Source organism: Triturus cristatus, chromosome 5_2, assembly GCF_964204655.1.
Source record: "Triturus cristatus chromosome 5_2, aTriCri1.1, whole genome shotgun sequence".
NCBI classification, from domain to species: Eukaryota; Metazoa; Chordata; class Amphibia; order Caudata; family Salamandridae; genus Triturus; species Triturus cristatus.
The window spans coordinates 189,505,717-189,531,899 of NC_140588.1; the positions used below are offsets into that span (position 1 = coordinate 189,505,717).

The 26,183-nt window shown below is 45.3% G+C and overlaps 1 protein-coding gene across 6 annotated transcripts in view; it reads right to left on the reverse strand.

Annotated features, from left to right (window-relative positions):
- ZNF407 (zinc finger protein 407) overlaps window positions 1-26,183 on the reverse strand; it is a 1,626,307-nt gene that overhangs the window by 1,241,044 nt on the left and 359,080 nt on the right. The window lies entirely within an intron of this gene.

Consider the following 26,183-nt stretch of genomic DNA (forward strand, 5'->3'; position numbering starts at 1 on the left):
CATAAGAAAATAATCCAATCTGGAGAGACTCCCATGGGCCCCAGAGTGAAATGTGTACTGACACTGTGTCGGATGCATTAACCTCCAACAATCCACCAGACCGAGGGTATCCAAGAGCCCGCCGAGCCACGCCTGGGCAGCAGGGAGGGCCCTGGGCGGGTGGCGATCCAGATCACCCGAAACAACCGAATTAAAATCCCCACCCATAAGCAAAAGACTGTCAGGAAGCTCAAGCAGCATACGACCCAAGTCTGAGAAAGTGGAGTTCTGGAGTCCCGGGGGAACATAAACCGAAACCAAGGAAAGGGACTGTCCCTCCCACCTCCCAGTCAGGGCTGCATAGCGCCCTCTATCGTCTAGGACAACCCTGGTGATCTCTAGCGGAAGTGAAGATCGTAGGAGAATGCCCACCCCTCTAGAGCCGGTGGTGAAACCGGAATGGGCCACGAGTCGGTAGCCCCCTCTGTTCATGGCATGACAAACATTACCAACCAAATGCGTCTCCTGTAAGAATACCACATCAGGAGTCAAACGACGCAAATATTGCAGCACAACACCCCGTTTGATACGATCCCCAAATCCGTTGACGTTCCAAGACATCAATCTCAACCCGTCCCCCCCCATCCCCTCCAGTAGGTCAAGGGTCCCCCAGCAAATAGCGCGACACCTGAAACTGAAACAGAGCCAATACCTCGCCTTGAAAACAAAAAACACAAAGCCAAACAACCCCTCCCACCCACCAACCCCCCCCCCCGAATTCAACTCCCCCCACCCTGCACCCCTGCGGTCCAAAAAACCACCCCAACTTGCAGTGTGCCTGTCGCCCTACAAACCCCATTCTACGAAAAGACCCCGGAGGAGGAAAGGGACCCGTCCCTGCACGCCCCCAACACAGATCATAATTAAACAAAATGTACAAAAGAAGTAGAACCCAGCCGAACAAAACAAAATGTCAAAGTCAAGGACCAAAAGTCACTCCGAAAGAGGCCCGCCACCCTCGGTACCACCAGAAGGCCCAGGCCGGTCACCCCGGTCCGGCAGAGAATCCAGCCAGTCACTCACAGTCGCAGGACAGTCAAAAAAGGTAGTCCGGTCTTCGTATTCCACTCGGAGCCTAGCAGGAAAAAGCATAGAGTACTTAAGACCCAGGTCCCGGAGACGGCGCTTCACCCCCTGGAAGCCCATCCGCTGCTTCTGGACAAGTTGGGTGAAGTACGGGAAAAAGTTAACGGATGAGTTCTCATATCGGACCGGGCCATGTACCCGTGAGGCCTGCAGAATCGCATCTCGGTCTCTGTAGTGAAAAAGTTTTGAAACAATAGGCCTCGGGGGAGCCCCCGGTCGCGGCAGACTGCCTGGGACTCGATGGGCCTGCTCCACGGCAAAGAACTTACTCAGGCCAGCGGGGGCAAGCAGGTTGAGGATGAGATCCTCAACCATAAGATCAACCGGGCGATTGTCGGAGGTCTCTGGAACACCTATGACGCGGATGTTATTGCGTCGAGCCCGTCCCTCGAAGTCCTCCAGCCGCCGGGCCATCAGGTCGTTGGCCGACTTGAGGTCGCCAAGAGCAGTCTGCAGGTCCGACACATCCGTACCAAGGGTGGACGTCCGCAAATCCAGCGATTGAACCCTCTCATTGGTCTTAGAGAGATCCGCCCGAATTAGCGTAACATCAATGGCCACCGTGTCGATTTTACGGGCCAAGGCCTCGTACTGCTTAGCGATGGTCTCCTTGATGCCGTTAATGGCGCCCATGATGTCCTGCAATGACAAATCCGGAGGGACGGACGGAACACCACCAGCGTCATCCGGGAGAACACTGGCCGTCCCAGGGGACCCTTTACCTTGAGTGTAGCGGTCCATGTTGTTAGTCTGGACCGGTCCCCCACGTAGGGATGTCTTGGTCTTACGCCTCTCGGGATCCCCCTTGCCACCCATGTTGAACCACGCTCGCCGAAGGGGACCACCGAGCAAGCGGCGAAGGGGCACAGGCGAAGCAGACACGAGCCGTACCAGAGACCGCAATGTGGCGGTGCGAGAGGATCAAAGTCAATGGGCACACTGGTATCAGGCGGAGGCAAAGGCACCAAGCAAAGGCCGAGTGAAAACCCAGCCGCACAAAGCAACTCCACGGTCCAGCCACTCAGAGATCCAAAAGTGAAACCGAAAGTGATGGGACGGCCGCCGGCACAGCCCCGATGCCGTTGTTGTTCAACTATGCCCCGGCTCCACAGTTCACCTTCGCACCGGGCACAGCCATCAGTTGGGCCTCAAAAGTTCAAACCACCATAGATCAGGTCTCCCAGGTCCGATTTGGTTTCTGAAAAGAGTTTAGGGTTCAGCCAACGTTCATCTTCCAGAATCCGTCAACCAAGTCAGGATAAAGTCAGGAAAAGTTCCGAGGAGCAGCGAGGCTCCGGGGAGCCCTGTGCTCACGCGACCATCTTGGATGCGTGCTAGGCTCCTCCTCCTAAAATACATTTTTAATTGATAATTATGTAGACCCATGAGACAGCATATGTGGACGGCTTAGTGATCTACTTGATCTTAAACTTTGCCCCTCTAATGACTGTATATGTGCTATTGAGAAACATTTGAATAAACCTAATAAAAACAACAAGGGATGCTTACCTAGCCGGCCAAAAAAACAGTCTAGCATGTGCATTAATTTCAACTGGGATTATCACTGGGCCCAACATCAGGTAAACACAAAGCAGGGGCAACATCAAGAAGAGAGATATTACACCTTTGGGCCACCCTTCTGATCCAGAATATAGGGGATGTTTCCGCTCTTGGACCTTGCCAAACGCCAGCAGCCATCCTGCTGCAGTTGGGACCCAAACTAGCTCAGAATCTCTTCCTGTGATCAATTTACCACCTGCCCCTTGGCTATACGTCAGTATATTAGCCAATGCCCCAAGCTTTTCACCAGGTACTACAAAGTCAATGCTAGAATTAAAGGAAAGGTGACACACTGGATCAATAACAATGTGGGATGTACTCGTAACCTGCAAGGAGAAAATTTCCTTATGCACGGAGGGAGGGAAGGGGGGAGAGAATCGTGCCTTTACCCCGAAAGTTCCAGGGTGACAACATAATTATAAAATTCCACAAGCCATTGATTGCGGGGGAAAATTTTGTTTCAGACCAGGACTGGTGAATCAAAGTCAGGGATAATATAAGTTTCCCCACTGGGATTTTTCTACAACCTCAATGAACAGACCAGCCCTTGTAAAGGAACAGATTTATTGTCCTTTTGAGCCTGGAGGATAATGACTGACAAAACAACAGGAAGTTTGACTGTGATAAGGACTCAGAAAGCGGGAGCTCTGCAGATGTAGATAACGCGCCCCAAATCATATGCTCGGTGTGCCTTTTGTGGCAAGCCAGGGCAGCAGGGGATCTTACGTCATACTTACAGGTCATTCCCCTGTGTCTTGCCTGCTCAACGCTACAGAAGTCCTAAGTCCAAGGGATTGCTATGATCTGGTCCGTAGCCCGGCTGTACTTATGGCCAGCATGGAAGGACATGCATCACCTCCCTCCAGCCACGATAACACTGATTTGAGAATTGTCTGTTGGAATATTACTGGCTTGTTCTCCAAAATATATATTCAGGATTAGATTACCCTGGTTAAGTCCTATGAGATACATTTTTGCAGGAGAATTGGGTAAAGGACGATATTGATGGATATACTTGCTTTGATCGTCCTACAACCTTCTCCACTGCAGGATGTGACATGGGCGGTCTGGCTGTGTGCTTTAAAGTAGACAATGGTTGTAAAATATGCCGAATATTACCAGAAAGGGAATCCATGCAGGCTTTTTAACTAAAGTGGGTGCACATTTTGGTATTATAATGGTTAACTTCTATAACAATGATTTCTCTGGCAGGAACAACAAAATTCTGTAAGGGCTATTTTCCTTGATAGAAAATCTAGCTGCGAAGCATGCACATTCATGTGGTCTAGTTAACCTAATACTGGGTGATGTCTTCAATGCAAAGTTGGGCACTTTGTCTTCTCTTTCACCAGCAACCTTTGTTCCATGTATGGATGAGTTAAGCTGTAAGGACTAAGATGCTGTGGACCTGAGGGGGTGTCTACTGCATGCCTTCCTGATATCCCAGGATATGGAGAGTGCCGTCTATGCTTTGCCAACCTCAATCACTCCAACATACATTGGCATGGGGTGTGGCAGAGTAATCAATTATGTCTCCTGGAGCAGTGACCATAATCCTCTAGCTCTCACTATTGCCATTATTACAAAGGCCATGAGAACCCGCATGAGGATTTGGCAGATATTGTTCACAAAAGATGCAAGATGCAGGCTCGCTTGGCAGTCCACAGATACACATTTAGTAATGGGTCAGCTTATTAACAAGTGTGCGGATCCTATGAACATCTGTTTATTGGAGGAGTCTGGCCCCACTGATGTAATAACTAGCTTTACAACTTTAACCTTGCACATTAGGGATATGTTGTGGATGCCCATACAGAGATACAATAAGTCCAATTCAATTCAATAAATGTTTTATTCTGGTACAAAAGTATCCATTAAAGTAAATTTAAAAATCGGTAAATATTTTAAAAAATTCTTAAAGAAGCATTTCATTAAAAAATTGTATAAAAATCAGACAAGGACATCCACAGCCTGTCATGAGACAGGAATAAAACTATAAAACTGTTCACATTGATGTTCATTGTAAAACAAGCCCGGACAGCAATTTTCAGAAAAGTGACCACATAAAAGATATACTCATCATTATTAAGTTGCAGCCGCTTGCTATATGCTTCTTTAAACTCAAGAATGCTGAGCCGCTTAATTAGGGGCAACAAAAAGCTCTTTGTGCATAGGGAGTAAAAAAAACTGCAGAAGTATAGGAAATGTAACATAGATTGACCTAAGCTCCCATCACACGGGCAGGGAGAAGTATACCGTAAGTAATGGTTCGACAAAGCTTGTAGGTCTGCCAATAAGTTGCGCTGGGCAGTGAGGCAATGTCCCAGGGATCAGGAGGCAACTAGCGCATGTAGAAAAGCTTATAATCTGGCCCGAAAAAATAGGAAGGCAGAGCTTAGAGATGAGAAGTGGGAAAGCCTTTAGCTGCCAGCCAGTCTAAGGACACTCCGGCATTCTAGAAGGCAGCACGTGCGGGTTTCGCCTCAGGAGCGCCCCAGACAAAGGGACTACTCATATTGGCCCCGAAAGCTGGATATAGCACTTCAGTTTAATTTAACAATCCAGCACCTCTAGTACTGAGGAAGGAATGCTAGATGCCCCGTTACCCCAGAGTACAAATTTTTCTGTGGATGAGGTGTCGAAAGCCACCGTCAATAGCCATTCCAAAAAGGCTCCTGGACCGGACGGGGTACACATGGATATATTCGAGGTAAACCCACGGTTTTGGTCACCCTTACTCGCTAACATCATTAACTCTGTAAGGCTGGTGTCCCCACTCCCCACACCCCAACCCCCTTTCTTAGCGGAAGTCCATAATTGTCCAAGTCTTTAAAAAGGGAAACAGGCACGAACCCAAGTGCTACCGCGCAATCTCACTTCTTGACTCTGTTACTAAAATAATCAGGGTGAATTATACTGGACCCTCAGTCCCTGTGGAGTTCTGAGAGAAAAGTCATCTCCCTGAAACAATATGAAGTCTAGAAAGGCATTGGGTCCATTGAACAGTGCATAAATCTCAATCTTCTTGTTTCCAAATACAAGAGGGCAGCTCTCTACAGCTGGCATTTATAGGCCTAACAAGCGCCTTTGACTGTGTAAATGGATCTAAATCGTGGGACATTCTAACTTCCATGGGCTGTGAGGCAGACCTGGTTGCTTTTTTACGACACCTCCACTGGGATCTACTGGTGTCTGTAAGGTCTGTGGACAATAGTGTGTGTTCCTTCACATTTGTGGTCAAAAGGGGTGTACATCAGGGTTGCGTCCTTGCCCTGATAATATTCTTGCTATGCAGAAATGATTTATAGTCTGTTCTTGTGAATGTGGGGGCAGATGGTCCCCTGTTTGATAACAAAATCATGCGGGCACTCATACTCAGGTGATGCTGTGCTACTTGCTAGGACTGCTAATGGTTTAAAGATGTTAATCTCTAGCTTTGTGACCTTTACGAACAAATCGACCTAGAAACAAACTTCTCAAAAACATACATTATAATGTGTGGCCCAAGGAATACAAAAACACGCTTTATATGTATTGAGGAAGAACAACTGAGAAAGATAGTCCCCTTACTTAGGGATGATGTTGATGATGCATGAACCTGGGCTCCATGTCTCAGAAGAAGGATAACCCGTTTTGTGTGCAGTGGGCTACATCTTCTCACAAGCTGCCTCAATAGGGAAGAAACCAATTGCACCAATTTGTTTAGATTTTCAGGAGAACATGCCTCCCCACCCTGACCTATGGATCTGGAGTCTGGGGCTATAGGGCTACAAGTGGAAGAAAATAGAGTCTGTAGGCAGGTCTTGATAGCCCCTCCTTCTACCCCTCACTTCGTAGTCCACCACGAGTTAGGTTTGGATTATGTGGAGGACCAATTATACCTTGCTCCACTGATGTTATGGTGCTGAATTTGGGTAAATAAAGAGGCTGGCTTAAACCGCAGAATTATCTTAGATTGCCTCTCCTGCCTACACAGCCCTAATATACCCTGGCTTAGGTACATCAGGGAGACAACTCTTGCCCTAGACTGTCCGTATATATACAAGAAGCCAGAAAGCATCACAAAGAGGGGCAAAATGGGTGGGGGCATGGACTCCTTTTTATCCCAACGACGAGCCCAAAGAGAAGACAGTAGTGAAACCTGCCGTCAGAGAATACTCCCTCCTCCAAACCACTTAAGAGGCGTCTCCTTATCGGACTCTTGTGCAGAATACGTGGGAAAGGATGCTATTGACTCGCTTTAGAGTAGGTTCCATCAGATGGCTGCTATGCTTCCCTCAAGGTCAGTTTGCCCCACAGATATACACATTTTCCCATGTGATGAATCGTTCCCCCAGACCCTACTCCACTTTGTCTTTTTTCTAACTTCTACCTCTCACTTACCAAATGGTTTCTACTCCCTTTACTTTGTAAATATAAGTTCAGTAAGTGCAGAGTAGCTTTGATTTTCCTACAACGACTAGAAGGTCATCATGCCTGCAAGGCAGTTGGTTCTTTCCTAAAAATAAATGCACCCTACCTGCGCAAATCTATGATGTTTTAATTTTTTATGTCCGTAGTTAATTTTTCATTCTGGATTTTTAAATTTTCTTACGGGGCTCGCAGGTTGCTCTACAAAGCATTTCATCTGGCAAAATCTACTGTTGTCTTAATCCTAAAATATTGAGAATGGTTCTCTTATTCTTAATCAATATGTGCTGATTATATTCGATGTGTTTTATCATGTATTTTACGAGCTTAATTCTGACCCATGAATTTACTTATTTTTTTTATGCCTAATGTAATGTGTTTTAATAATGTATATTTTATGGTCTGCTTTCTCAAGATCGAATTAAGAATACATCAATTTGAACATTTTACATGAATAACAGAAGATGGAATTAACCAGACTCCAATATTTTTAAGTTTGAGAGGTGACACTGGGAGAAGGAACTACATCTTGATGTAAAGCTGTATTCAAAAGCTCCTTGGCCTACAAAAGGAACCAGAAATGTAATGTTTCTTGTAAGACAACAAAGACCTTACATCATGCCATAGTAGCTGGACTTGTTGGACACTCATCCCTTCCAGTTAACAGATTAGAGATCAGCTTCTGAACTTCATATATCTATAAATAGTAAATTGTCAGAGGCCAGTCGATAGGCTAAAAGGACAAATGATGGCTCTGCATACAAGAGCTAAAAGCCAAGGATACAGCAATACAGGGAAGAGTAAACCATTAAACCCTTCAGTCTATTGCTTACAGAAATAGTCATCATTTTAGATGGATGACAAAGTTAAAGCCATGAGGGATGAATTGCCCAAAGGTTAGGGACAATTCTGCCTACAGAAGAAATAATTTTCAAAGAAATGCCATGCCATTATATCCATTTTCATAAAGATTTATGAGCTCCTCACCTCCGGCTGGAAAAAACAACTTTATCCTAGACTTGCAGTAAAACAGTGGTAAGAGGCCAAACCTGGACTGTGGCTTGAAACAGTCGGTGAGCAGATGTGATGCATCTTGAAGAAGCTCAATAACACCCCCAATATATTGAGGGTGAATGAGAGTGGGAGAGGTGCTGCAGTTCTGTGAGATCCTGCCATATTATTTTTTTACTTGTCCAAAGCCAGTGAGCAAGGCTTATAAAACAAGCTTTACCCCGGATAAATGGTTACAAAATAAGACTATCACCTAGTCACTAGCACCTATTTCTTTAAAAAGAAGTCTGAAATAGTTACTATCACTTGTTCTTCCTCACTTACAGCCTACAGGTGTTTCAAAACTTCGTAACTCCTTGGCAGCCATGATCCTCCTGTATTGAATGAGGGCCATAAGACAGGGTGTAATTGCCAGTGGCCTATTAGTAGGTAACAGAAGAGAGCTGATTAGGTTTACATGTGGGTTTAAGTAAAACAGCGTGACCCAAAGTTAAGTATTCCCATATAATCAAAATTAAATAGCACCTTCACATTTGGGCATTAAGGCTTTAGTTTATTATCGCCCTTTATTGAGGGATCACATGCATGCAGAAACAGTACCGTAATATTGGGAGAAAATAATAAATACCTTTTGAGGGGAGGTACTGACCCACCGAGACTGTCTGAGGACGGTCTGGGGACCCACAAGAACTCTCATATGGGGATCTTATTTATACAGAACCTACTGCCCCCACAGGGAATAGAGGCATGAGATCATGTTGACACCTGGATTCTGTGTTCTTCCGCTGGATTCTCTAACAAAATGTTGGAATTCCACTCATCGTACATACAACAATCTATGGCAGTAATTATACTAAAAAGTAACTAACTTTTAGGTCCTTGTCTTAAAACAAGCAGAAACACCTAAACGAAGGCATATTCCTACAAAAGAACTGTCCTCTAGGATTCACTGCAGACAAAATCCACCTTATTTTTCACAGAAGCTTAAGTACAGGAATAATAAAACCAATGTAAGCTACACAACATGATTGTATCAATTTAAGAAGGAAAATAAAAACACCACCAGAAAATAAAAACTTAAACAAGACTGGTGTAGCAATGCCATTCTCCTGGAAGGTCGACTGAAAGCTTCTGCATACACCAGTCTTAAAAATATTTACTTCCACCATACAAGTCTCCTCCCTTTTTATACTCTGAGGACCCAAATGTGATCATGAAGAAGCCGAAGATATGACCAGGAGATGTTTTTGAAACAATCAAGGCAAAAAGCATAATACTGGAAATGCCTTAACTGTTTGGCCAATTGGGCAGTTCAAAAGATAGAGCTTATAGTTAAAGAGGCAGGCTCTCAGAAAGCCACTGCAGTTCAGCCTCTTACAGCAGAAGTTTCAAATCTGCCACCTGCAATAAACATTATCCACCATTTATTTTATTTATTTATTTATAACGTTTTATATAGCGCGAACATGATCCCGAGGGATATCAGAGCGCTTTACAATTGGAGGGATAGGAAGGTAACAGTTGCATTACATGTGTCAAATAGGAATACCAAACAGAACACATATCAAATAGGACTCACAGAACAAGAACAGTTACAAAAATGTGTTTGTTATCGGAACTCCTTACCGATCTAAGGATTTTTACCTGGTCCGAGGATGGTTTGGATTTCCAGGATCGTTCGATCGCCCTAAGGTTGCGACGTTCCGAGTTTAGGTTGCCGTTGAACCATGGTTTGGATATTTTTGTTGAGGCATTTTTTGTTGGGGGTAGAGCAATGGAATCCATGATGCTAGAGATAGTAGAGTTGTAATAGTCAGTGAGTACATGCACCTCAGACATGTCAATTTGGGAAGAGAGGGCAAATTTACATTGGGTTGCTAGATCTGTTGTGTTGATATCTCAGAGGTCCCTTTTCCAAATCTTCGATTTCGTTGGTTGAGCCTTCCTCAGAGACACCTCCATGTTAATATGGAAGAAAATGCTGTGATGGTCGGACCAATTCCAAGGGGTGATGGTATCCATTGTGACGGTATGTCCTTTGGTGAGGAGGTCCAGAGTTTCTCCTTTATAATGGGTTGGCTGGTCACAATGTTGAATCAACTCGTGATCACTCAAGAAAGATTTGAGGAATGCTACCACTTGGTCATTAGGGTTAGACTAGTGAAAGTTGAAATCACCGAGGTAGATGTGGGACAGAACGGAATCAACATTGTCAGAGATGATTTCCATTAATTGTTCGATGAAGGGGAGGTTGTCCCCAGGGAGGTGATAGAATGTGTGTAGTTTCCACACCGGGTGGCTGTTACTTGAGATGTTGAGACAAAGGTATTCGCATGATAATGGCGTAGAAGACTCCGAGAGGGAGACCGCAAGTGTGCTCCGATGTATACAGGCTAGGCCACCTCCCAGCTTCATAGCTCTGTCTAGACAAATGATGTCACGGGTAGGGGGTACTAGGAGGTCTAGGATAGGAGTGGAAGATGGATTGAGCCAAGTTCCAGTGAGGATGATGATGTCTATCTCATTTTGTTGGATTAGGTCGAAAATATCAGAGCCGTGTTTGCTGGCTGACCTGCAGTTGAGTATAGTACGCATTTAAGTTGTATCGGTGTAAGGGGGGGGGGGGGGGGGGGGGGGGGGGAGTCTGTATGATGTTCAATCTCATGAGGTTGTCATTGTTTATGATTCTAAGGTTGTGGGGGGGGTTCTCTGTTCGGGTTAGCGTGAATGGTTTGAATTAGGCCCGTAGGAATCTTGTTGGTGTCTAGGATAAGCGAGTAAGAGTTGAGTGAGTCATCGATATCGTTAAGCGCAAGATAGGTCATCGATCTTCTGGGGCGGGAGGGTGCGTTAGGTAGGGGTACGGTTTTAGGTATAGTGAGAGAAGAGAGTTGGTCAAGGCGAGCGCTAGCTCTAGCAGGGGCTCTGGGCAGATTCGGACGAAAAAGGAGGGAGCTTATCAAGGGGAGATGTTCAAATGAGAGGTCTTTCAAATCATGGAGTTCGAGGGTGAGAATGGGCAGCTGGAGGGATATGTCGTCCAGGCATGCCACCAAGTCTGGGTGCTGGGAAAGGGGTAGAGGTTGTGTGGGGAGATCTGGCGAGGAGGAAGGGTCTCGTTGTGTGCCAGAGGGGTCAAGTGAGGTATTGAGAGGCTCAAGAGAGGGGAGTTGGTCACTGAGGACTTTGCTATTGATTTTCATCTTCAACTATCTGGGATATTTGTTGTTCTGATGGTCTAACGGAGCAATTTTAACAAATGTGCTACTAATCAGGTACTCTTTTGCAATAGCATTTCAAACAATTGTAAACCAAACATATCTAAGATGCAGTTTGATACTCACCCTCCAAAAGCCAACGAAAGCACATGAAAGGCGCTCAGAAGAGAAAAAGAACCTCTCTCAATTCAATCTATGCTACCTTCGATACAGCACGCACTTGCAATGAGCAAAATTACAGATTCTCTTTAAAAGACACATTACAGCACGTGCTTGAATGTTTTTCTGCCTGTTGTATTCTTTCTGAAGCCCCATCTTCAGCAGTGATGCCAGCAATAAGGTAGATGAGGAGGGCAACATAAAGAAAGTGAAGGGCATTTCCAGAAAATGCATTCACAAAAGACCATTCAAGTGTCACATAGTCCATATTGGTTGTGACAGACAGAACAGTGATTATCCAAGATACTCAGAGCTCAACATTTTCCAGATGCAAGCAAAATGCATATTTTTATGTGGTTATATGACCAAATGCAAATGGTGCTACAAGCACTCCCAACTCAATGCTCTGGAGCACTTTAATTATACATATCTCAAAGTAACAGATGGATTACATACAACACTTCTCACAGAATGTGAGGATACAAAACAAAGAGCCATAGAGAATTAACTCTTTTCAATTTCTCATTCAAATAGGTACCATTTGCTACAATTTGAAAAAAGTCTCTCAAAAGCAACTTTGAATCACGTCAATTTCGTATTTGTCGAGGCATCTTCATTCATTAGGCTAACCTGGACTTGCAGAACAATAATATGCCTGCCACAGACATTTGCAGTACCTTTGAGTAAAAGATTTACTCTCCTGTAGTTTGTACCCATGTTTCACCCATCCCATGTAATTCTAGAAACCTATATAAATGTGATTGGTAGTGCTACATAAAGAATGCTAATGAACATATTTCAACGGAACACCAGTGAATGAATACCTAATTCACATTCTGGAAACATTCTTGGGAAATCTTATCTAAAAGTTATGTTATTGGAAATAAAGTTCCTGCTATACTAAGTTCACAGTTAACAGTGGATCCAATAACCAGTGGTCTATGACCTGCACGAGTTATTGAAAAGGTGTAGTTAAACGCGTGGCATGAGCCAACTACTGCTCGATTTGCATGTACTATGTCATATTAAGGTCCAGGATTACTCCAGCCCTCCTTGCTTCGGAACATTGGGGTAATGGCTTAGCTGAAGCTTGCTGTGAGGTGTACATGGGCGCTTTTGTTTGGTTTTTAGTTGAGAAGCATTCATTCTATGTTTCTCCTTTGAGATAGGATAAGATTATGCTCACTTATATTTCGACAGACTGGAGGCGTATCTTCTAGACTTGGAAATAGATGCTTTGGATTCAGATGCAGGGTCAGTTGTGTGCTGTGTGAGTGGTAAAGGGGAGTGAGAGTGCAAGATCTTGAGAAAGGGGGCATAGACAGGCATTGAAGATAAAAGGTGATGGCAGTGATTCTTGTGAGCTTCACTGAAATCTAGCAGGTGTCTGAGTGGAATATCAGAAAGAGAAGCTGACCATTGCAAGATATTACAATTAGAACAGGCTCAGTACATTAACATTATCGTTGCCCCTGCAAATTTCTCTAACCTGAATAGATTAACTTAGCTTTTACTCTTTCTGAGTTTAGAAAAGAAGAGTGATACAATAAGGGGTAAACAACGTTTACCACAAATCTTTCTCCCCGCGGGGAATCACAAAGCGGTCGTTAAAACGACCGCGTTGTGATTCTGCATACCATTACTCCGCAAGTCGGTAAAAAACGACTTGCAGGGGGGGGGGGGGGGGGCAGAGGGGGGAGGGGGGGTGTTGGATCTAAAATCCAACACCTTCACTATTGTCCGCACAGACTGGAGTTGGAATAGTAAATCATACTATTCCAACATCCAGCGTCCCCCCCCCTCCGCAAGTCGTCATTCCGGAGTAATGGTATGCGGAATCACAACACGGTCATTGTAACGACCGCGTTGTGATTCCCTGCGGGGAAAAAGAATGCGGTATAACAACACACATTCACAATAAGGTAATGCTGCTATTCATATCACAACAAGCCACAACAATGTGGCAATAAGAGCAACACCCAATTTGGGATCAACTTATCTGAGACATGTGCCAATTTAACCTGCATATAGAATTTTTTTATTGTTCACTTTTACACTAAATTTATTAGCTGAAATAGTTATGAAAGTACAGGCAGAATCTTCTATTGAGCATGACTTTCAAAGCAACGAGACCTGGTCCAATAAAAACAACATTCTACTTCCCACCATTGAACTTTGCCTCCTACATTCCAAATTGTTACAATTCGTGGAAAGACTAAAAATTAATAATCGTTCTTTTAAAAGAATTATACAGGTACACATTTTTTTCTAAGAGCTGTCTATTAAGTAACAGTGATTCTCCACATGTAAACCTGTGGAGTGCCATGACAGAAATACATCTTCTGTTTGTTGGGTGCCATTTAACTCCTTCATCGACTTGCCACACAATACAATACCAAAATCCCAAACTGCAATCAAATGAGAAGAAGAGGAACATCTCACTTTCCTTCTTTGGAGTTCAATTTAAGTAAATTCTAACCTTGGCTTTTGGCTTTAAATGGGATTAAATCAAGCACAGACGAGTGGCCAAAACAGAGCTTTCCTCTGGTTTACAGAGTACTCTCTCCAAGTTTTAGAAAAGATAAATAGATAGAAAGAACTAGCAGAATACATTTCAAAATGGTTTTTAGAGTTGGAAATTACCAATTGTGTTTTCCAGAAGGGCATTAAATAAACGACTGAAACATGGCACTCACTAACCATTTAAGGTTACCCGGAAATAACAGTCTAGCTGCCTCAAATACTAGATGCATTATGGTGGGCACGGAATAATTTACAGGGAAATGACCCACATAACTGAATGCTATCTAAAAAAAGATTAAGATGGCGAGAGCTTTTCAATGCTTCCTGAAACATGTCAGGCACACATTTCACATGCTAAGTGAAGATGCACTTAATTCACGTTCAACCTTGATTGTAGAGCACTTCGCATTCCATGTGAAAAGATGCACTATAAAAATTTCTTTAGTCTGGTTTTATGCACATCTATGCGAAATTCCTAACCCTACCAAAATCAACAGATACCACGCCTTGTAAAACTGCAATCTGGCATTATAGGGTACAGAGTAAAGTAAAACAAGTCACAGCACTGATTTTATTTCTCCAGTCTGAACAATCAAAATGTAAAATTCTTGAATGATAAAAGCAATTGCCTCTTTATTAAAGCATTGACAAAACTGTGGGTCAATCCAAGTATCCTTTTAAATTAATAAAAAGAAACCCACACTTTAAAATTCAGACGAATTATGTATTTTTAAAGTATTCCATAATTACTTCAAAAGTATTAATTAGCCGTTCATGGATGCATAAGTAGTGAGCACAGCGATCAAGCCATCTATGGCCCATAAATATAAGTTTAAAAATTGGCATTTTTGTAACTGCGCGATGTTAGACAGGTCATAACATTAGTACTTTCAGCTGAAAATCTAATAACTACTAACCTCATTCTTAGTTTAAAGCTGAAAATTGACTTTGCAATAAATTGATGACAGTTCAATTTTACAGTCAATTCCAAAAATGAAGCAGTTTCTTTTTGAGTCACAATGACCATTAGCTGTATTTTAAAGACATTATCTTAGACTTGGCACAGAGACTTGTCTGACTTACTTTGCTGCAAAAGAACTTACCCACCGCCACAAATGTATTTTGTTAATTTTCAAACAAAAGGACTTTCTCTTTGGTATCTTTTACCAGGCATGCTATCAAGTGCAAGGTGACATGAAGAGAAATATGTACAGTATAGACAAAACCCGTGGAATTTACACGTAATGTGTTGTTCCTTGTAATTTTATTAAGGAAGATGTTTTCTTTTAAATTCATCTGAAATTACTATTTTTCTCAAACACTGAACTAGGAGGAAAGGGATGCCAGATTTAACCACTATCTACAACATTCAAACCAAAGTGAGGCTCATGTCTAGGTTACAGCCATTACTACCCTGTACAACATACTCCTTAATGTACGGCTTAGAACGACTGCTTTCGAACAAACATCTCGGCTGTACTATACTGCGTTGCAGGGGCATTTATAGCTTTCATTTTAGCTACTAGAATACAGTTCCCAAATGCCTCTTCCTGAAAGACTTACACAGCCCTTTTCTTTACTGAGGATCACTTGTGGGACACCCCCGCGCCGCACGGCCACCAGCTGCTGCGTGTGCCCCCAGTGCCTGCCTCTGCCTCAGCGCCGACTTCGCTGCCGCCTTGAGCGCTCCCCTTTTGGTTTTAGCCCGTTTTTGTCTGAAATTTGTGCTTGTTCTCTTTCTGTGCCCAAGATCGTTTTCCTACTGTTTTTCCCCCGTTTTGACCTGAATTGTTGCCTGTTTTTTTCTGTGCCGTTTTCTCTTCGTGTTTTGACCTGAATTGTTGCCTGTTTTTTCTGTGCCGTTTTCTCTTCGTGTTTTGACCTGTATTATTGCCTGTTTTTTCTGTGCCATTTCCTCTTCGTGTTTTTGACCTCCATTGTGCCTGTCTCCTTCCTGCTTGCCCGCCTACCTCGCCGCCCTCCGCTCTCCCTCCCCGCTCCCGCTTCCCGCCACCGCCATTAGCCCCGCCCCTTTTTCTTCTGTACCCTCCCCGCTCCCGCCTCCCAGCTGCTCCGCCCACCTGCGCACTTGGCCTTAAATGGCGACCGTGCGACGCAGTTGAGTGTGACCCACTTGTGGGACACCCCCGCGCCGCACGGCCACCAGCTGCTGCGTGTGCCCCCAGTGCCTGCCTCTGCCTCAGCGCCGACTTCGCTGCCGCCTTGAGCGCTCCCCTTTTGGTTTTAGCCCGTTTTTGTCTGAAATTTGTGCTTGTTCTCTTTCTGTGCCCAAGATCGTTTTCCTACTGTTTTTCCCCCGTTTTGACCTGAATTGTTGCCTGTTTTTTTCTGTGCCGTTTTCTCTTCGTGTTTTGACCTGAATTGTTGCCTGTTTTTTCTGTGCCGTTTTCTCTTCGTGTTTTGACCTGAATTGCTGCCTGTTTTTTCTGTGCCGTTTTCTCTTCGTGTTTTGACCTCCATTGTGCCTGTCTCCTTCCTGCTTGCCCGCCTACCTCGCCGCCCTCCGCTCTCCCTCCCCGCTCCCGCTTCCCGCCACCGCCATTAGCCCCGCCCCTTTTTCTTCTGTACCCTCCCCGCTCCCGCCTCCCAGCTGCTCCGCCCACCCGCGCACTTCGCCTTAAATGGCGACCGTGCGAACGCGCAGCGGTCTCGCGCAGCGGGCGCGCCGCCTGAGCGCCGAAGGTGCGCCAAAGGTAAGCCCGTCTACGCCCGTCCGCGCCTGGACCGCGCCCAGTGCCAGGACCCCTGGCCCCCGAAGAGCCCGACCGACCCGCCTGACGTACTCCGCTGCCACCCTCACCGCACTCAACACCGGCCGACTCCCAGAATGCCACCTAGCCGCTCCACGAGGTACCCACGGACCTTTCAGCTGCCACGCCTGCAAGTTCTCCTGCATCCGGACCAGCCTCACACCAGCACCCGCCAAGAAGAACACCAGCAGCACCCACCTCAAGTGCATCCTGCTCAACACCCGCTCCGTCCACAGACACGCCATCGAACTCTGGAACCTCCTAGACGCCACAGCCCCTGACGTTGCCTTCCTCACGGAGACCTGGATGAACGCCTCTTCAGCTCCCGACATCGCCATCGCTATCCCAGAGGGCTACAAGATCGTCCGGAGGGACCGAAACGCCAACCAGATGGGAGGAGGCATCGCCATCGTCCACAGGAGCACCATCCGTCTCACGACCAGCACCGACAACACCCTGACCAGCGCCGAACACCTGCATTTCCAGATCCACACCAACCCGAACACCACCCTCAGAGGCACCCTGATCTACCGACCCCCTGGACCACGCACGCAATTCAGCGAGGACATCGCCGACTTCGTCAGCCCGCATGCCCTCCCCTCCGCCGACTACATCCTCCTGGGAGACCTCAACTTCCATCTGGAGAACAACAACGACCCAACACCAGCACCCTGCTCGACAACCTCGCCAACCTGGGACTCAAGCAACTGGTGTCCACCCCCACCCACCTCGCCGGACACACACTCGACGCAGTCTTCTCTTCCAGCACAGACATCAACTTCAGCCACGCCACAGAGCTTCAATGGACGGACCACAGCTGCGTCCACTTCACCTTCAAGAGAACGACGTCCCACCACCACCAGAAACAGGCCGCCCGCAGAAGCTGGAACAAGATCACAGCAGACCAGCTCGCCACCTCCCTGAGCCAGCACCCTCCTGCCAGCTCAGCGAACCCCAGCCAGGCCGCAGACAACCTCACGAAGTGGATCAACAACTGCGCGGACGAACTCGCCCCACTGAGGACCCCGCCCAGCAGACCCGGCAGCAAGAAGGCCCCATGGTTCACCGACGAACTCAAGAGCTCCAAGAAGTACTGCCGAGCCCTCGAGAAAATCTGGAGAAGGGAACCGACACCGGACAACAGGACCTCCTTCAAACTTGCCACCCGGAAACACCACCAGCTGATCCGCGCCGCCAAGAAAACAGCTTTCAAGGACCGGTTGGACAACAACGCACACAACTGCAAGGAACTCTTCAACATCGTGAAAGAGCTTTCCAACCCCAGCGCAGGAAACAACGACATCACCCCATCGCAAGACCTCTGCAACTCCCTCGCTTCTTACTTCCACAACAAGATCGCCGACATACACAACAGCTTCAACAACCAACCAACGCACACCATGACCGAACAACCACCCCCCACCACCACCCTCCACGCCTGGACCCCGATCAGCACCGAAGACACCATCCGCACGATGAACTCCATCCACTCCGGATCACCGACCGACCCCTGCCCTCACCACGTCTTCAACAAGGCCGACGCTGTCATCGCACCCCACCTGCGAGACATCATCAACACATCCTTCGACACCGCCACCTTCCCCGAGAGCTGGAAGCACGCCGAACTCAGCGCTCTTCTCAAGAAACCCACAGCGGACCCCACCGAACTCAAGAATTACCGCCCCATCTCGCTCCTCCCGTTTCCAGCCAAAGTCATCGAGAAGACCGTCAACAAGCAGATGGCCGCCTTCCTCGAGACGAACGGATCCCTCGACCCCTCACAGTCCGGCTTCCGAGCCAACCACAGCACCGAGACCGCCCTCATCGCCGCCACCGATGACATCCGAGCCCTGATGGACAATGGAGAAACAGCGGCCCTCATCCTCCTAGACCTCTCCGCGGCATTCGACACGGTCTGCCACCGCACCCTAGTACGGCGCCTCAGCAACATCGGCATCCAGGACAAGGCGCTGGAATGGATCATCTCCTTCCTCGACGGAAGAACACAGAGAGTCCGCCTACCACCGTACAAGTCAGAGGCCTCCGAAGTCATCTGCGGCGTCCCCCAAGGATCATCTCTGAGCCCCACCCTCTTCAACGTCTACATGAGCCCCCTCGCGGCCATCGTACGCAAACACAACCTCAGCATAATCTCCTACGCCGACGACACCCAGCTGATCCTCTCCCTGACCAACGACCCCGCCGCCGCCAGAGCCAACCTGCACGAAGGGATGAAAGAGGTAGCCGAGTGGATGACGACCAGCCGCCTGAAACTGAACTCGGACAAGACGGAGGTCCTCATCCTGGGCTCCTCACCCTCCGCCTGGGACGACTCCTGGTGGCCTCCCGCCCTGGGCACCGCACCCAAACCGACAGACCATGCACGAAACCTGGGCGTCATCCTGGACTCCTCCCTCTCCATGACCAGGCAAGTCAACAACGTCTCCTCGGCGTGCTTCAACATCCTTCGCATGCTACGGAAGATCTTCTGGTGGATCCCCACCGAGACCAGGAAGACCGTCACCCAGGCCCTCGTCACCAGCCGACTGGACTACGGCAACGCCCTCTACGCCGGTACCACCGCCAAGCTCCAGAAGAGACTCCAGCGGATCCAGAACGCCTCAGCCAGACTCATCCTCGACATCCCACGAACCAGTCACATCTCCGGACATCTGAAAGACCTTCACTGGCTCCCCGTCAACAAAAGAATCACCTTCCGCCTCCTCACCCACGCACACAAAGCCCTACACGACCAAGGCCCGAGCTACCTCAACAGCCGAGTCAACTTCTACGCTCCCAAACGCCACCTCCGATCAGCCAACCACGCCCTCGCCACCGTCCCCCGCATCCGAAGAGCGACTACAGGAGGAAGGTCCTTCTCCTACCTGGCCGCCAAGACCTGGAACTCCCTCCCTCCCGACCTGCGCCTGACCCAAGACCACCTCTCCTTCAGGAAGAAGCTGAAGACCTGGCTGTTCGAGCAGTAGCGGCACCCCCCCCCCCCCCCCCCCAGCGCCTTGAGACCCTACGGGTATGTAGCGCGCTTTATAAGTGTCAATGATTGATTGATTGATTGATTGATTGATTACTTGGGTGGAATATATTGCCTGCAGGATGTGTCAGCATTGCTCTTGTAACCTCATACCCCTCTTTTCAACAGATATGTAACGTCTAAAAACATTGTGCCTTTTTGTGACATAAGGTTGAATCATTACATTTTCTGTATAAAGCTAATTATAGTAGTATATTTTGGCCATAATTTAAATGAATTCTTAGTTTAGACTGTAAATAAAGATTAACCATTTCTGATACATATCAGTCCTTTGTGTGGTCCTTAACACTTTCTTAAGGAATGAACTCAGAATTGGTACCAGTGTTGGGACACACAAGCGATCTAGTGTTGATAGGACTGAGTTTTGATTGCATAATTTCTTCACAGATACTCTGCGGCAAAGCAATCAGTGGCAGCACAGAAGAGGTTGTTATTGTTACAAAGACTTTGTAGTTTTACTATCAGTTTGGACTTTCTTGGACAATAGAACACAGTGAATAACGAGCTTTATATCACACAAACGTAGTTCCACGCAGGGCAATAAAAAAAAGGGAGCATTTTTTCTACACAGAACTATAGTTTACATATATATAAGAGAATGGTTTATTGGTCTACAAAGATTTTACTAGAAATTTGGGAATAGCAATTTTAAAAGCCCTTGTGGAATTGATAAAGCTTCAGTTCCTCTACATATAAACATATTAGGCTTTTAGGTATGTTTAAAGCAGTGCTCGTCAAGCTTTTTAGAACCACAAACCCCTTTTTAGAACGCCAACGTTCGCGATCCACCTAGATTTAATGGATATTAGGCAGGTGACTTTTTAATTTAACTAAAAAATCATGTAGTAGAGCAATGTCATTTACAGACAACACACTTTCCATTGAAATGCCCACTAAATTTGCACAGACATACAGTTTTACTGCTATAACTATACTGTACACAAATAATACAGTGTGGAAATCAAGTTTCAATGAATATTAATAATTTGTGCTTCACTAATTAAAGTGCCTTAACTTGGTTGATCCTATTAAAATCTTTGCTTCCATCTCACTTGGGAATTTTATAAAATGGACTAACTTTTTGCTTTCCTAGCTGCTGAATGCGTGCAGTTCATTTACAGGTCTTTACATTTTGTTGTGTGTTACAAAAAATGATATCTTACATCCTTTAACACTCTTTGTACCCCAGCAGGATTGTCACATAATTGGCTTTATAACAAACCAGAGAGGCGGAAAGGACTTTAATTGTCTGTCAGACTTCAAGAATTGTGTAGTAGCTTTCACTTGACACTGACAAACCATAAAGTCAAAGACAGACTATGCCTGTGGTCTGTAAACGAGATGGTGATTGCAAGATTCTATTGAAAGTGGGTACAATTGTAAATGTGAATATTAAACAGTATTGACTTACTCATGATAACCGTTAGTAAACTGCAAGCCAGTCTTTCCTTAAGTTTAATGGAGAGATAAAAAAGTTAGGTATATCTAGACTGATGGTGTTCAGATATGCTCTTATAGGCTACTTTAAAGGGTCCTAGTCATCTGTGACTGGGTGGCCACAACATGAACAATATGTTGTGGCAACCATTGAAGGACTCGGAAACAAGGTTCATGAGTCCTGAAAATGAATTCGAAAATATAAAATGGGGGAAGGCTGAGCACACCCTGACTCCCAAGAGCATGTGGGGGTCCCAAAGCACTCCCCCCACCCTTGATCGCCAGGCCACAAAATAGACAACATGTTGGGTTAGCTATTACTGGACTCGAGGACATGGTCCTCAATGAAACGCACTGTAACGCCTGTAGTGAACCATGTTTGAGAGAAAACAGTTTTTTCATGATTTTCTCATAGAGGTTATGGAAGGTGCTTCAAACACTAAAATGGGAGCGCGTTTTCTGTAAGTACATACTACATTCCTGAACCATGTGAGACTAAAGTCTGATATTCTAAGTAGAAAATGTACTTCCAAGAGCAGCGGCAGCTGGACAGTTGATTTCCAAGTGTTCTACTGTAGCTTAACCAGTGTTCTAATGCATAACTTGAGTGCTAACATTCTGTGTTAATGATAAAAGTGTGGCACACCTAATTGCCATCTTCATGGAATCATAGCTATAAAATGTAAAGCATTTCCGACAGACATTTACTGCAGTACACAAAATGTAGTAATTATAGTAAGTGCTCTAGAAACTAAGTACTACAGAGTGAGAAATGATTGGCTTGCCCCACGGGACTGGAACCAATCCCACAAGAAAGAGCTGTGACTGGCTGGTCCCAACATGAAAAGAATATGTTACAGACACCATTTTAGGACTCTGTCCCTCTGCCCTGAATAGTAAAACAAAACAACATATAAAGGGATTGAAAAGGGGTACCCTGACCCCATGTTCCTTATGGGGAAACCTAGAGAAATCCACCACCCCAGGGCAAAGTGCCCAAAAAAGAAAATCACATGGGTGCAATCTTGCAGTAATGTTAAGGGACTATCTAAGGAGTACCAACGGTTGGGGGAAAGGAGGTGGAGGGAGGGGGTCGGCAAATAAAGCCTTCTGATTAGCTGGTCAAGAGGGACTAGGACCAGTCCTATGAGACTGAGCACTGTGATTGGCTGGCTGCAACTTGAACACAAATGCTGCAGCCGTCATTTTAGGACGTGGTCACTGTGCCCCTGACCCCTTGTCTCTTGTGGGGGAGGTTTTAGGGGGACCCCCAGGTTCAAAGTGCAAAATAATGTTTTTTTCACATTGCACTTGACTCGCAGTACTCAGTGAGCACCCCCCCCCCCTCCCACTCCGAAGCGAAATGCCGAAGGCTCCTGTGAATTTACTATGTGATTAGTGTGGGAAGGGAAAAAGAAAAGTTGGTTGTGTGTCTGTTGGTGTTACTTGACCATTGGTGGTTAGCCAGCAATAGGGGTTTGGCCAGCTGTGGAGGGGTTGGGCGCAAGGGACTCTCCATAGACCAACTCTGTGCTTAACCGTACTCCACACATGGCAGAAGGCCATCCGCTGCGGAAGCTTGGGTTGAGATATTTAGATAGGTTAATAAAATCTTACTTCAAGTAAAAAAAACTAGAAATTCACTGAAAATACAATAGGTTAAAGTGACGTTATAGTTAAGCATGATAATATCTTATTTGACATCAAAAAAACTCTAGACATTCATTGAAAAACCAAAGGTTAAGTGACAGTATACTTAGGTGAAAATATCTGTTAAAAAACTAACATTGTACACTAAATTCACCAGTTATAGTTAACTGAAGTAACTAGAACTTTCACACTTGCCATACACTACTTATGACCTCACATATTATATCACTCATGACATGTAATCAGTGATGTTATCAATTATATCATCTAACATTTGATATTACCTCATTAAGTTTGCACATTTTACCTGGTGCTTTTCAGAGGATTTCTTTTTAGTTTGAAATGGCTTTTTGTAACAGACATTTTCAACTAATTATATTGTCACATTAACCTTTGTTTTTATATATACATACACAAATATACACATTGATTACATTACTGAGTGACGTTAGCCTTTCTGTAGTTCTAGTAAGAGAGTAAGGATTTTCCGAGATAAGAATTCCTCTGATTTTTGCTCCTTCATAATGATTTGACAAATCTCCATGAAACCTTGCAGAGCTATTGCTTTTTCTACATTGGCAGATGATGCAGAATCTCGCAGTGATTCTTCCAGGAGGTGTAAAAAAAAAAAAAGGGGGCGGGGGTCCCAAAACATGTTTTTCCACCAATGTATTTGCCATAGAGTTTGTACTCGAGCATTGCAGGAAAAAGGGCAGTTGGATTCCAATTAGCTTTGAGAGGAATATACTTTAGGGTGGGTTGATGATCATTTTTGGTAGTAGAGAGAAGTTCTTTTTTTTTTTTTACTTATTATGCCCGAAAACGTAATTATACCTCAGGCTGCAGCATACAGGTGTTATTTCGCGGTACTTGCCGATCACAAGGCAGTATATGATTAACTAATGACTGCCTTTACAAAAGTTGAAAGGCAGCCATGTATTTTTTAACACATCTAGGCTATGTTCTGGGTTATGGCCTTAGAGCTAGTCAAGTAGTAGATTTTATTTGTTTTTCTACGTATTAGCACTTTATTAAAATAGCAAAAGGTAGTGAAAAATATTAATATTTTTCCATATATTTAAAAATAAAAAAATCACGGAGTACCGCAGTGCTATCCGGTAAGTACTGTGGTACTTACAAAAAAAAAAAAATATATATATATATATATTTGAAAAATACACTGTAGTAAGCTATATTTTACAAATATAGTGTACTATATCCGTTTACATTTTCTTTTCTTTTTTTTTTTTACATTTTGAGGGCCAGATTGATCAAGAGATTGCGCTGCCCTTAAGTCACGCAGGATGTCACAAGGGCAACCCAATCCTTAAGTCAGGTTTGCCATGCAACACAAGGCCACCTTGGTCTGAAGCACACTTAGAAATAGAAAAATGTCTCCGAGGATTGTTTTTGTGCAGGAAGGTTTGAATTCAAACTTCATTTATTAGAATCCTGTACAAAAGACTTAATTGTCTTGGCCACACCCAGCACCAGTCCATGCATATCAGCATGGCAAGAATTTGTCATGGTGCCTTCTCACCAAACAGCCAGATCCTTCAAGAACATTCTCACAAGCAGGAACATATTTTGAGATGAGCTCCATCGCCAAGTCAATGGTCCAAAGCTGCTGAAAAATTCTTCTGCTGCAGTGTCCTTCACTCTCTGGTGCTTTATGTCATTCACTCGATCACATTCTGGACTACTGTAGAAGTTATAATCTTCCATTAGTGTTCGGGAGTCTAAGTCTCGTTGCCAGAAAATGTTTAAGAAAATAGCCACCCTCTATGTGAGCACTCCCATTCCAGTAGGGTAGGATCCCCAAAACTGTGTCAACGCTGTCTAACTCCCACAATGCCATGTCGAGAGGTTTCAAGCAGGTAAGACTGTGACCGCTGCAGTAGATGAACACCATTTTGTAACCTTGGAGACAGCTTAACAGGAAACTGTGTTCTATTACCCCTCTTATTGCATCAGAGATTACTTGGGTATTTCAAACAAGATGATGGGGATGCAGTGATTACAGAACACAAGAGAGTGCCAACGCCGATGAAGCAGGGCATCATACTATATGGTAATTGTGGGAAAGTGGATTATTAGTTGGAGTGGATGGTAGCCCATCAGAAGTTATAATGGCACTATTCTCGTTAGGTCCACTAAAGGTTTAAGTAATTTAAACCTAAGCTAAAACCCTGGTAGCTATGGCACAGAGTAGAAAGGCTTAACTTGAGGGAAATGTGTGAAGTATTTAGAAGAACAGTTAAAAAGACCAAAGCACAACACATTAAAAATCCCACTCGAATTTGTAAAAATAGAGAAAATAATAATAAAATGAAATGACAAAAATCTAATAAGGGAAACCAGAGATGTGAATTTTTAAATTTTTAATACAAATAAATAAAACTAATAGCGCCAAAAAGAGCAAAGCACTAACCATGGCAACTAGTCGCACTAGATCGGGACAAATGTAAAGAGTGAGGGAGTCCACCATGGAGCCCGGGTCGGATACGAAGATCAGGTTGGTCCCATTCAAAGAGTTACCTCCAGACATAAAACATTTCTGAGAAAATTGTCTTTAGCAGGGCAAGGCAGCAGACTGGATCCGAAGTCAGTGTTGTCAATGGGCTGACGATATACGAGGTTTCAGTGAAACTGTTGACAAAGGTGGGAAAAGCTCAGGGTGTCACAAGTCCAGAGTAAGTGCCCAGGAAGTCATCAACGTTGAACAAGTACTGCTAGGCGTCAGGCCCAATTAAGCTTTCAACCTTCACACTTGGAGGTTTTTCTGGAAGTCTGATTCATCCATCAGGGCAAGGCTGTAGCCGGAGAGGGTTCAACGTCATAGGATGCTGCTCAGCGTCAGACTTGCTGAAACTGATTTGCTGCTACGGAGAACAATGTAGCCGGAGCTATGGAGAAATATGACCCGCCTGCAATGCATCCTCGCTAGATCAGCTTGGCCGGTTGGTCCTGGTCTACTATCGGTTCTCCAGGAAGAAAGTCTTGAAAATGTTTTTAAGTCCCAGTTTTCAGAGTTAGACAGGAGTACCCTCTGACACCAGCCAAGGGTTTCAGGAGCTCAGAAACATCACTTGGGGATCAGGACTCAATATAACAAAAGCCACCGACAGGCTCCAGGACAAGTCTAATGAAACTGGTCAGCTGGGTTCATTCACGAACGTGGGTTTCTTGCAGCTTTTGTGCCCCTGCAGCTTAACAGGAGATCAACCAACCTACCTGGGAGTCTACTTCCTTGTAATGGGTACAAGT